We start from the raw sequence: 11,433 nt of genomic DNA on the forward strand, positions 1-11,433 counted from the left end.
CCCTTTGGTCTAGTTTGAAGGATCCAGGTATGTAAAGCTTATATTCTAGATAAATCATGGGCTATCCTGAAAGGAATTCATCAATGAATTATTCTGTATGGATTAGAAGCCAGTTTCTCTGGCCTTCCTGGAGTATATCCAGTAAGGCATCTCATTCATGTCTAGAAAGCAAATATATCATTTATTGCAACTTCAGCGTGGAGCGATGTATTGGTTTAAAATAAAGTACGAGCAACACAATTTGGTCATTGTGAGTATGCCGGCTGGGTCCACTCTTTACTACACATATGTAACTCTAGAGCTTCTTATGCCCCATAGAGGAGACATACTCTTGTGTGTCTAGGACAAGGGAAACATGTGTTGTTATTCAGGAGCTGGAAGCTACAGCATGACAGGAAAGAATTGAAAAATCCTGGTCTTGGTCTACACGTCACTTTACCTTGTCCGAATCTTGTTTCTTTGGCTTGCTTCATTGGAGTGTTTTCTCTCTCCTGGGACTGACATTGTGTGTTCTGTATCAGGCATGTGACATGTAGAAGTTTCAGAACCCAGAATCGTATAGATCAGTAAAAATCTATATATTTTTGTTTAAAATCTATTTAAAATCACACTGGGCATAATTCATATATTCCAAAAGTAGTTTGACCCTCTGCTCATGAGATTCTTTTTATGGTATGTCGAAGCAAATTTGGACTTGCATCCCCAATAAACTTTGAGGTTGGAGGACACAAAAGCTTTTGCTCAGACCTAAATTCTGTCTGAAAAAAAAAGGGTAACTATTATAAGCCCTTTCTAACCTCTCCAGGAGCAGAAATGATTTACAGCTATGGCATTGAACCATAATTTCTTGATCTCGTTTGAGAAGAGTTCAGTAAGAAACAGTGTCTTGAGTTTTGTTCGTTGGTTCCCTGTTTTCTTGTCTTGCGTGCCAACAATCCACTGTAATACGTGAGTGAGTATGGCAGCAGGCCGAGTGTTCCCTGGAGCTCATTAAATGAACGTGTTTTCCTCAAATGACTTTTGTCTCCTTGTTTTCAGCCCCTCTTCTTTCCTCTGTCCTTTACTATAACCAGGGCTCAGCAAAAGCTGACTGGCTTTGTGCAGACCCTACTTAGGGTAGTCTTTTCTTCATTATTTTATTCATGGCCCCTCCATTTCATTGTTTGCCTTCTCGAAATGTGTTGAAATCTTTCTGTGGTTGATGACTTCCACAATGTCTTGGCTCTTACTGGTTGATTAATTTGGGTATTTCTACAGTTTTATTTAAACCTGGTTTCAGGAGGACCAGAAAGTAAATATATTTCCTAGTCTGCCATCTTGAGCTGAAAATCCCTGTGGATTTTAGCATCCAATGTTCCCATGGGTAAAAAACCCAACCTTGGCATTAATAGATGTACACTCAAGATTTCAGCTTTTCTTGAGCAATCACTAAGGATTTAATATGCGGTCACTTCTAATGGGAAAATAGTAACTATCTCATGGCGTTGATTTGAGGATTAACTTAGATAATGGACAAGAAAATGCTTGGTAAGGTTTTAAAATCTATAAAAAATGTTTTTTGTTATTATTTGATTTGTTGCTATTTCAACTTTAGCTGACAGTTGTTTGTGACCTTGCTTATGTGAGAAAATGCCTTCTGGTTTATTGTTTTGAAAGCCAGATTATATTTTTCAATAGCTCAATGGAAATGGCATCATTTGTGAAGTTGAAGGGTGAAGGCATAAATGTTTCTTGACATTTGAATCAACTATTGGTCTTCAGGGGCTTGTCCTTATTCTCCTGCAGTCTCTAATCAACATGGCATCCAGAGAGATCCTGTTAAAACGTAAGTCAGATCATGTCACTCCAGGCTCTTCAGTGGCTTCTTCACAGGAAAAGCAAAGTCCTCAAAGTGCCTCCACAGCCCTAGAAATCTGGGCCTCTGTTTCCTCTCTGACTGTTTCCTTCTCCTCTCCACTTTGCTCCCTCTGTTTTCCACACACTGACATCCTTTCTGCTCCTTGGATACTCCAAGCCCACTCTTGCCTCATTGCCTTTCCATCTGACTGTTCCCTCTGCTTGTACTATTCACTTCCCAGATATGCACCTTGCTCCCTCTCACAACCTTAGGTTCCCTCTTAAATTTTATCTTCCCCAGAAAGCCCTCAGTGATCACTTAGTTTCAGATCGCAGCCTCCTCCTACCAGCTAACAATCTCCATCCCCCTTCCCCGCTTGCTGTTTTTCTCCAGCACTTACCTGATATACTAGTTATTCTACCCATTTATTCAATTTTTATTTACGTATTTACACTTACGATTTTATATTTGCTTCTTTACTTTTGTCTCTCCCCTCAGCTCGAGAGAGGCTATATTCATCTGTGTTAATCACTGCTGTGTTTCCTGAACATGCCTAGAAAACATACTGAAGAAGGGTGCCTGAAATTTGGTAAGGGAGCCATCAGTTTTCTTGGCTGAATGAAGAAATATGCTCATAAATTAATGAACAAATCTCTGGGGTTTCTGAATTAAGGACTAATGGGAAGAGGAAGGCAAATGGTTGGGACAGGGTACTGCAAGAAGTAGTATTTGGAGTACTCTGATAGCTCTCCTAATAGATAACATTTTGTTCATTTAAATAGTTTTAACGAGAGAGCTGGGAACTAGGGACACACAGCATCGAGGTTTTATAATGCATTCTGTAGAGTTCTTTTCGAGTGTGTTCAAATATCATTGAAAATATATGCATGCATATAAACCTCTGTTACTTTATTTAGTGCTTTACAAGAGCCCCTCAAGGAAGGGGTAGTAGCAACTATCAGTATCCTTCCTTTATGATGAGCTTAATTTATTCAAAATTACATCCTAATTTATTTGTAACTGTGAAACTAGACTTAGTTATTTAGTAGACCCTCCCTAGAAACCTATGACGTTAATAAAACCAACAAAAATGTGTTCAGGTTCCAGTGATACACACACTACAGACTCAATTATGTGTCATCCATTTTAATGAAGGGAAGAAGTGATTTAACAAACACAGAGCAAACAAACGGAATATGAAGGTTTGTCCTCCATTAATATTAGTAATGGATAAAGTGGGCTCCAACGCCTTCAACGTAGCTTGAGACCCATCATCTCTGTGTCATGGGAAGGGGGATGCTCGGCCAGGATGTCTTTCTGTGTCACTGAGAAAATTTTCCGTAATGTATAACGATACTTACTGAAACGGATATGGGGCATTTGGGTAATTAGGAATCCGTTAGCATATTTTTCCGGAAGCCTTGACTACGAAACGAAGATAGTAGATTTGGACACTTGCAGCTATGCAGAAGTTGTTTGGGTATTCATCTTTATGCCGAATGAAGTAAGCTTATTTCATCTCTGCAGCTTCCCATATACCATTTTCCCACCTCTGTTTTGTGTTTGGAAAGACTTTTAGAAATTAAAACTCAAGTTAAAAAGTGAGTGACGGGCTTCCCTGGTGGCTCAGTGGTTGAGAGTCCGCCTGCCGATGCAGGGGACACGGGTTCGTGCTCCGGTCCGCGAAGATCCCACATGCCGCGGAGCGGCTAGGCCCGTGAGCCGTGGCCGCTGAGCCTGCGCTCCGCAACGGGAGAGGCCACAGCAGTGAGAGGCCCGTGTACCGCAAAAAAAAAAAAAAAAAGAAGAAGAAAAAGAAAGAAAAGAAAAGAGAGTGAGTGACAACTTAAATGATATATGGAATATTTTGCTGACTTAGAAGAGCATGCAGAATTAAATATGACCCAGTTGAAATGTTAATTTTATTTTAATGTGTATATTGGGGTGGAGTCTTAAAGGTGCCAGAAAACAAGCATTCACCCATCCTGTTTGGAAGTGCAGCACACAGGCACCTTCAGTTACCAGTTCTGTTCATTCCACAGAATCATCTTGGGAAAACATACTGTTTTTTAGGTACCTGGTGTATATCTTAACCAGTTTGAAGAATTTCCCAAATACCTGTTAATATGTAGTTCTCCGATTCCAATCTTGCCACGTCCTGTACCAGTGACACAGCACATAGGAGTTTTATTTCTCTTTCTTTCTCTGGGTTCTTGAGAACCCAACGAAAGAACAATGGAATGGCATCAAAGAGATCAGGGTTCTTGACTCAGATTTACCATAAAATAATAGTGTCCTCTTGGGAAAATTATAGTTGTTCTAGGCCCCTTTCCTTTTCTTTACTTTGACAGAGCTGCACTAGATGACCCCAAGTAACACTGCGCTCTTTGCAGTAGTAGCTTAGACGTTATTGGTTTTCTGAAACAAATGAAGACAGTGACACAGGAAACTGTGCAACATCTCTGTAACTATGTTTTCTTAGAGTTGCCTCCATTTTTCAGATGATAAGATGGCTGAGCACAGAAGTAGGTGTTTTGACCAGAGGTTCCAGAGTAGAGGGAACTGAACCACAAGTTTCCTTCATTCCTGAAGCTCACTTAGCCAAAACATAGGCTTCTGAATATTAAGCTGTAAAGCATATTATCAGTGTGCTTTAAAAGAAGCGGTTCTTCTAGGATTTCTAATTAATAGCAGGCGGTTTTGAAATTCTTAGAAGATCATTGAATTTTGTGAGATTTAAAGCTCTATTTTCCTGTCAAGCAAGTTGTATCAGTGCCAGACAATCATCTGAGCTTCTGGATGCTTCTCTGAACCTCTTGAATTTTTCTTCTTGCTATCTGAAATTCATGCCAGATAAGCCTTTTTGTAGAGAGCGTGTACAGACTTGTCTATTTTCATATACGAAAGCGATGCAGTGAGCCAGGTCGGGGGTTAAGCCCTCATTCTCAGAGTGGTATTGAGCTCCTGGTGAAATGTAATCCTCATTTCCTCAGAATAGAAAAGCAGTTATCTCACGTTTTTAATGCCATTAACTCTTTATACATTTATGTATAATACATATATTTATTGTACCTACGAGGTGCGCTCTCTTTGGGAAGTACAAAGCTATTTGAGACGTAAGTTGTTCATTTTTTTGTTTTCCCGCAAATACTGTGACCCTTTGAGCAGGAAGGTCTGTGTTTTACTAACATCTAGAACAAGCAGCTAACACGGTGTCTAAGATGTAGTCAATAAATATGAAATAGGTAAATGAACACATTTTTAAGGAAGGGCCAGGGCATGAACAAATAGAAAATTTTCATTTTCAGTCACAAAGCCACAACAGACATAAAAATGATACAGACAACAAGTGCTACGGTCATTCAAAGAAGGCATAGAATTGATACAACAAGGATCTCCCCTATGGCACAGGGAACTGTACTCAATATTTTGTAATAACTTATAAGGGAAAAGAATCTGAAAACGGAATCACTGCGCCGTACACCTGAAACGGACACGACATTGTAAATCAACTATATTTCAATTAAAAAACAAACAAACAGACAACAGCAACAACAAAAAACCAAAGAGGTCATAGAAGTTCTTATGAGATTCCCGAAGAGAAGAGAAGCCAAATGAGGACGGGAGAGGCGGCTTTTGAATCCGTTCAGAGGAGAAGTCACAGAGGAACTAGTCATTGATCTGAATTTGAGATTAAGATTAAGATGAATTAATCTGAATTAATTAAGGTTGCAACACAGGGATATTACAGATGAAGGTAATCACATAAACTTACTATACTGAAACTTGCAGAGGTTATGAGTGTTGCTCAAGATCCCAAAGCAAGTGCATTGTGGAATCAGAATTTTAAGTGAGGCCTAATGAACTAAAAACAAACCAGCACAGAAACAAGCCCTTCCTGTGACACCACGTTGCCTTTGAAGTCGTTTTTTTTGGTGGGTTGGCAGAAACTGGTTCCAGTGTTTCTTGCAGGAATGACTGGCCATAGGACTGGGCGTCGTAGCTTCCTGCCAGGCGACCGAAGGTCGCAGGCAGGTGGGTCACTGGGACACACGCGGAGGGGCTCCTGGCCGGCCCCCTGGCCGCTCAGTGCCCCTGCCCCAGAGCGGGGGTGGGGGCCTCAAAGCAGCCTTGTCTGAGTCCCCTGCCACTAGAGAGAGTATTGGCCCAACACTTGTAGAAAACGGGGACCTTGCTGGCAGTTCAGTGGAGGGACACAAATAAATCTTTGCCGACTTTCTGCTGAAGCTCACGAGGGTTCACTCCTAAGCCTCTTACAAGGTCAGCTGCCGAGGCTGCGAGAGATGAGTCAGGGCTCTCCCTCCACCACGGGGAGATCGCTGGTTAAAGCGCTCACGAGGGAGTGAACCGCGTGTCCGCACCGACACGCATGGGCAGACCTCGTCGATGCCTTCTGTCCGGGGTACGAAGCCCTCTCCTGCCTCTTCCAGGCTCTCTAGAAAGCATGTGCAGAGGCTCCCACTCCACCCTCGGACTCCGTGGGCCACAGCTGGAGGGACCAGCCAAGGAGCCGTGGCAGGAGGAGGCCAGAGGGCAGCGGGCCTCGGCCGGAGCCCGTCAGTCGGTCCCCATTCACACACCACCAGACGATCCTCTTGACCTGGGCAGTAGCCGCCAACCGACCGCTAAGGTGAGCCCGGCGCGCGCTTGGCTACCTGGCATGGCTGGGAACCCCAGGATCTCCTGGCAGAGGCGGGCATTCTCCTGGGCCGGGTCCGCGGGCGTCTGCGTGTGCAGGGCCTGAACCACCTTGGCCAGGACGATCTGGCACAGGTTGAAGAGGCCTGGGGCGTGGGAGGAAGGAGACGGGGGGCTGGCACCATGTCCAGGCCGCGCTTGCCAGCCGGGCAGACCGGAAGCCCCCTTCCCTTCCCTCGGTCCGGCCGCATCTGGGTTGGCCTCCCGGGACTTGATGAGCTTGTCCAGCAGCTCCTGAGGGACGGTGCTGCCCGTGGCCCACCAAGACTGGCAGCAGCGCCAGGGCCTCACAGGGCACGGCGCCCCCGGCCCCAGAGCCTTCCCTCTGGTTCTCATCACCGGCTGTCACCAGACTTGCATGCAACGTGCTTTTCTTTTCTCTTGTCTTCTTTACGTCCCTCAGCCACGCAATGCGGTGAAGCCCTGATGCTCGCTGCCGCGTCGGTACACCCTGAGAACACGATGCTCAGCGAGCAAAGTCATACACAGAAGGACACACAGGGCGTGACCCCACTGAGGAGAAACGTCCAGAGCAGGTAGATCCACAGAGTCAGCGAGTGGGTTCCTGGTTGTCAGGGGCTGGCGAGGGGACGGAGTGATAGCTAAGGGCGTGAGGGACATTTTCGGGATGATGGAAATGGTCCAAAGCAGTAGTGACGTCTGTACGGCTCAGTAAACTGTCCCCACACGCCCCGGTGCAGCCTGTGAGAGCATCGCTCTCAGGATGAAGGGCTGACCACAGGAAGACTGAACGAGCAGTGGGTCCTGGGCCCAGACTCTCAGCTGGCGCCCCCCCACGTGGGGAAGTCACTGGGACTTGCTGAGCCTCCACGGAGACTGGCAGCAGCCCCCGAGCTCACAGGGCACTGCGCCCCCGGCCCCAGAGCCTTCCCTCTGGTTCTCATCACCGGCTGTCAGCAGACTTGCAGGCAACGTTCCTTTCTTTTCTTTTGTCTTTTTTAAAGGCAACTCTTGAGTACATGTATTTAACATGCAGGGAACCAGCCCTGACTCCTTGATCTGGGTCTTCCAGCCTCTAGAGCCTCGAGGACATCCATTTCCGTTATTTACGCGCCCAGTGCCTGGGGTTTGATGATGGAAGCTGACACCGAGGGCGTCACCACGTGTGGGGTGATGTCAGTGAAAGAATCCCGTGGCGAGGGCCTGCCTGAGGACCACGCATGCCCGGGCCCTCCCCGCCCCCGCCTGCAGCCCTGCGCCTGGGAGCGGAGCTGGTGCATCGCATGCCCGACGTCGTGGAAGTTGGTCTCCCGCTCATCATGCCGCAGCAGGGAGGGCAGGTTGGGCGTAGGCTTGGCGAAGTTGGCCACCATGGCCGCGATGGCGACCTGGCAGCTCCCATCGTGCTGTAGGCAGGCCGAAGCAGGCCGCGTGCCCGGACTTCCCCACCCTGCGGAGGGACGTGGATGGGGCCCCGCTTCCACAGAGGAGCCCCGGCCCACGGCCGACAGGTTCCCCCACCACGCACGCACCGAGGATAGAGGTCAGGTAGAACTTGCCGATGGATGACCTTGCCCGAGGCCGCGTCCCAGACCGTTTAGAGCCTCACGTCTTCGTGACACGTGCTCGTGCCCTCCTCCAGGTCGAAGGTCAGCCCCAGCAGCTCCTGGGAGATGCCCAGCAGCCCGCGTGTGACTGCCTGCACGGGGAAAGACTCCTTGAGCAGGTACTGGTCCACGTGGTAGCGCGTCTCCTCCCCCTGGTTCATGTAGTAGCGCAGGTCCCAGGCGTTGATGGGGCCGTCAAAGTGCAGGCCCCGCCTCTGGCACTCGGCCTTCTTTAGCTCCAGGATCACGGCCGCTCCTGCTCCCCGAGGGGCTTCAGCTTCTGGGCCAGCTCACCTGCGGGCGGAGGGGAGAGGCTCGGCTACGTCCCTGGGGCGGCCCCCCAGCCACCCCCGACCCTGCGCCCCTCGAGGCAGAATGAAGGGTCTGGGATGGTGACCCCCAAGGGCTGACACAGTGGGGTCTCAGGCAGCACCACGTCCGGTCAAGGTCCGCCTGACCCCGTCCCCACTGGGACTCAGGGGGAGGCGGTGTTACCTAGGACAGTGGCCACCACCTGGCTGGTCTTGTCCGTGTTCATCTCCAGCACAGAGTCGGCATGGTGCGGAACCCCAGCAGGCGGGACTTCAGGGCCTGCAGCCTCACCAGCTCCCTGAGGATCACGCAGTTCTCCTGGAAGCCAGAGACGGAAGGCGCTGGGGACCGAGGGCCACGCCCTCCCCACGGGCCCCGGGCCAGGTCTCTGCAGGCGGGCAGGGCTCCCAGGCCACTGGCGGGCACAGCCAATCCCCCTCCCTCCTCCTCCTGGCTCGGATTTCTAGACACTTTGGTGCTGTCCTAACACGTGGCCTTTATTAACACAGGTCCTTTTGGAAGCAGAAACGGCATGAACGTGATGGGCTCTAAGGCCAAGGGCAGGAAGAAATGCGGCCAGGCTCTCCAGGAGCCACCAAGGGGCCTCCCCGGGCTCAACAAGACAAACACGGCTGCCGTGCAGACAGTAGCTCAACCCCACGGTGCCCGAACACCCAGCCCCTGGACGGTGAGACACCTGTTGCTGCAGGTGGCCCGTGGCTCACTGATGAGGCCCGGCCCCAGGCGTACGCCACCTTCTCGGGGGCCACCTCTCCGGTCTGCAGTGGGGTTCTCCTGGGAGCCCCCCGTCACCACAGCACCAGCGTGGCCTATCTGTAGCCCAAGAAGGTGGGGACGCAAGACTGTCCCCCGTGCCCCCCGCATCCCCCGCGAGGCCGAGCGAGCACCAGTGGTGTCTGCGGGGAAGGTGAAGGGCTCACGCACAGCCCCCATCTACAGAAGCACAGACTGCAGCCACATGCGCTATGGAACAAACACAAGTGTCCATGCAGGACCCGATGTCTGAATGTCAAGGCCATGCCCGGGCCACAGTGAGAAGGTGCATCCCCCATGCAAGCCACAGAGAGGGGATGGGGGGGTCCATCTGCGATTCTGAGCTCATCGGGCATCACCCCAGAGGGAGAGGGAGAGGGAGAGGGAGAGAGGTAGACAGAAGTACAGAGGGAGAGAAAGAGAGAGGGAGGGAGAGACGTCTCTCCCTTCCCTGGGGGTTCTCTAGTGCAGCCAAGGCTGAAAACCACGGCATTTTGGGAGATGGGTCCTCGTGGAAGAGTTAAATAGTCGCTCATGGCATTATCGACACATACTAAAAAAGGCCCCAAATCTTGGGGAGTCAGGGAGGGGAGTGTCGGCTGCCTCGTAAACGAGGAGAGATTGGGCATCAGAGGAGGTGCCTGTGCAGCCTGCGCCCAGGGCCCCGCAGACTTCATCTCCCAGCGGTGGTCCTGGGCTGGAAGTCAGCGGGGAGGTCAGGCTGTCCAAGCATCAACGTTGACTTCAGGGCTGATCTAAAAGGCGCCTGGTGTTTGTTGAAGCAGAAAAAGGAGAAAGCAGTAGGGAGTGGATGGCAGTGGGAGGGGGAGGGAGCCCCCCTCCTCAGCACTTCTACCGCTCTCCCTCTCTCTCTCTCTCTCTCTCTCTCTCTCTCTCCCTTTCTCCCTCTCTCCCTCTACCTCGCTGCCTCTCACTCTCCCTCTCCCTCCATCTCTCCCTCTGCCTCTCTCCCTCCCTCTCTCCCTGTCCCTCTCTCTCTCTCCCTCTTTCCCTCCCCCTCTCCCTCTCCCCCTTTCCCTCTCCCTCTCCCCTTCTCCCTCTCTCCCTTCCTCTCTCCCTGTCCCTGTTCCCCTGTTCCGCACGCTCTGGCTCTACCTCTTTCCCTCTTCCTCTCCCTCCACCTCCTTCCCTCTCTGGAGAGGGAAGGAGGTGGAGGGAGAGGAAGAGAGAGATGGAGAGGGAGGGGGGAGAGGGAGAGAGAGGGTGGAGAGGGAGAGAGTGATGGAGGGAGCGAAAGATGTCTCTCCCTCCCTCCCTCTCTCCCTCCCTCTCTCCCTCTCCCTCCCTCCTTCTCCTCCCTCTCCCTCTGGCTCCAACTCTCCTCCCTCCATCTCTCCCTCTCCCTCACTCCCTCCCAGAGAGGCAGAGATAAGGCAGAGGGAGAGAGGAAGAGGGAGAGATGGAGGGAGAGGGAGAGGGAGGGAGAGGGAGAGAGGGAGAGGGAGAGAGGGAGAGGGAGGGAGAGGGAGAGAGGGAGAGGGAGAGAGGGAGAGGGAACTAGGTCTCTTCCTCCCTCCCTCTCCCTCTCTCCTCCTTCTCTCCCTCTCTCCCTCTCCCTCTCTCTCTCCCTGTCCCTGTTTCCCTGTTCCAGTCTCCCTCTGCCTCTCTCCCTCTCCCTTGTCTCTGCCTCTCCCTCCATCTCTCCCTCTCTGAGAGGGAGTGAGGGCGAGGGAGAGATGGAGGGAGAGGGAGTGAGGGCGAGGGAGAGAGGGAGGGAGAGGGAGGAAGAGGAAGAGTGGAAGGGAAAGGGCGAGGGAAGGAGAGGGGGAGACGGAGGAGAGAGGGAGAGGGAGGGAAGAAGAGACCATTTTCCCTCTCCCGCTCTCCCTCTCTATCTCTCTCTGCCTCTGTCCCTCTCTCTCTTCTTCTCTCCCTCTCCCTCCATCTCTCCCTCTCCCTCTCTGTCTCTCCCTCCATCTCTCCCTTTCTGGGAAAGAGTGAGGGAGATGGAGACATGGAGGGAGAGGGAGGAGAAGGAGAGAGGGAGGGAGAGAGGTGTAGAGGGAGAGAGGGAGAGACGTCTTCGCTCCCTCCCTCTATCCCTCTCTCCCTTTCCCCCCTCTCTCTCCCTCTCCCCCTCCCTCTCCTGCTCTCCCTCTCCCTCTTTCCCTCTCCCTCTCCCTCCACCTCCTTCCCTCTCTGGAGAGGGAAGGAGGTGGAGGGAGAGGGAGAGCGGAACAGGGAAACAGGGACAGGGAGAGA

Source organism: Delphinapterus leucas, chromosome 13, assembly GCF_059928025.1.
Source record: "Delphinapterus leucas isolate spDelLeu-1000000601 "Yukka" chromosome 13, BTC_Dleu_Yukka2, whole genome shotgun sequence".
Taxonomy (NCBI): domain Eukaryota; kingdom Metazoa; phylum Chordata; class Mammalia; order Artiodactyla; family Monodontidae; genus Delphinapterus; species Delphinapterus leucas.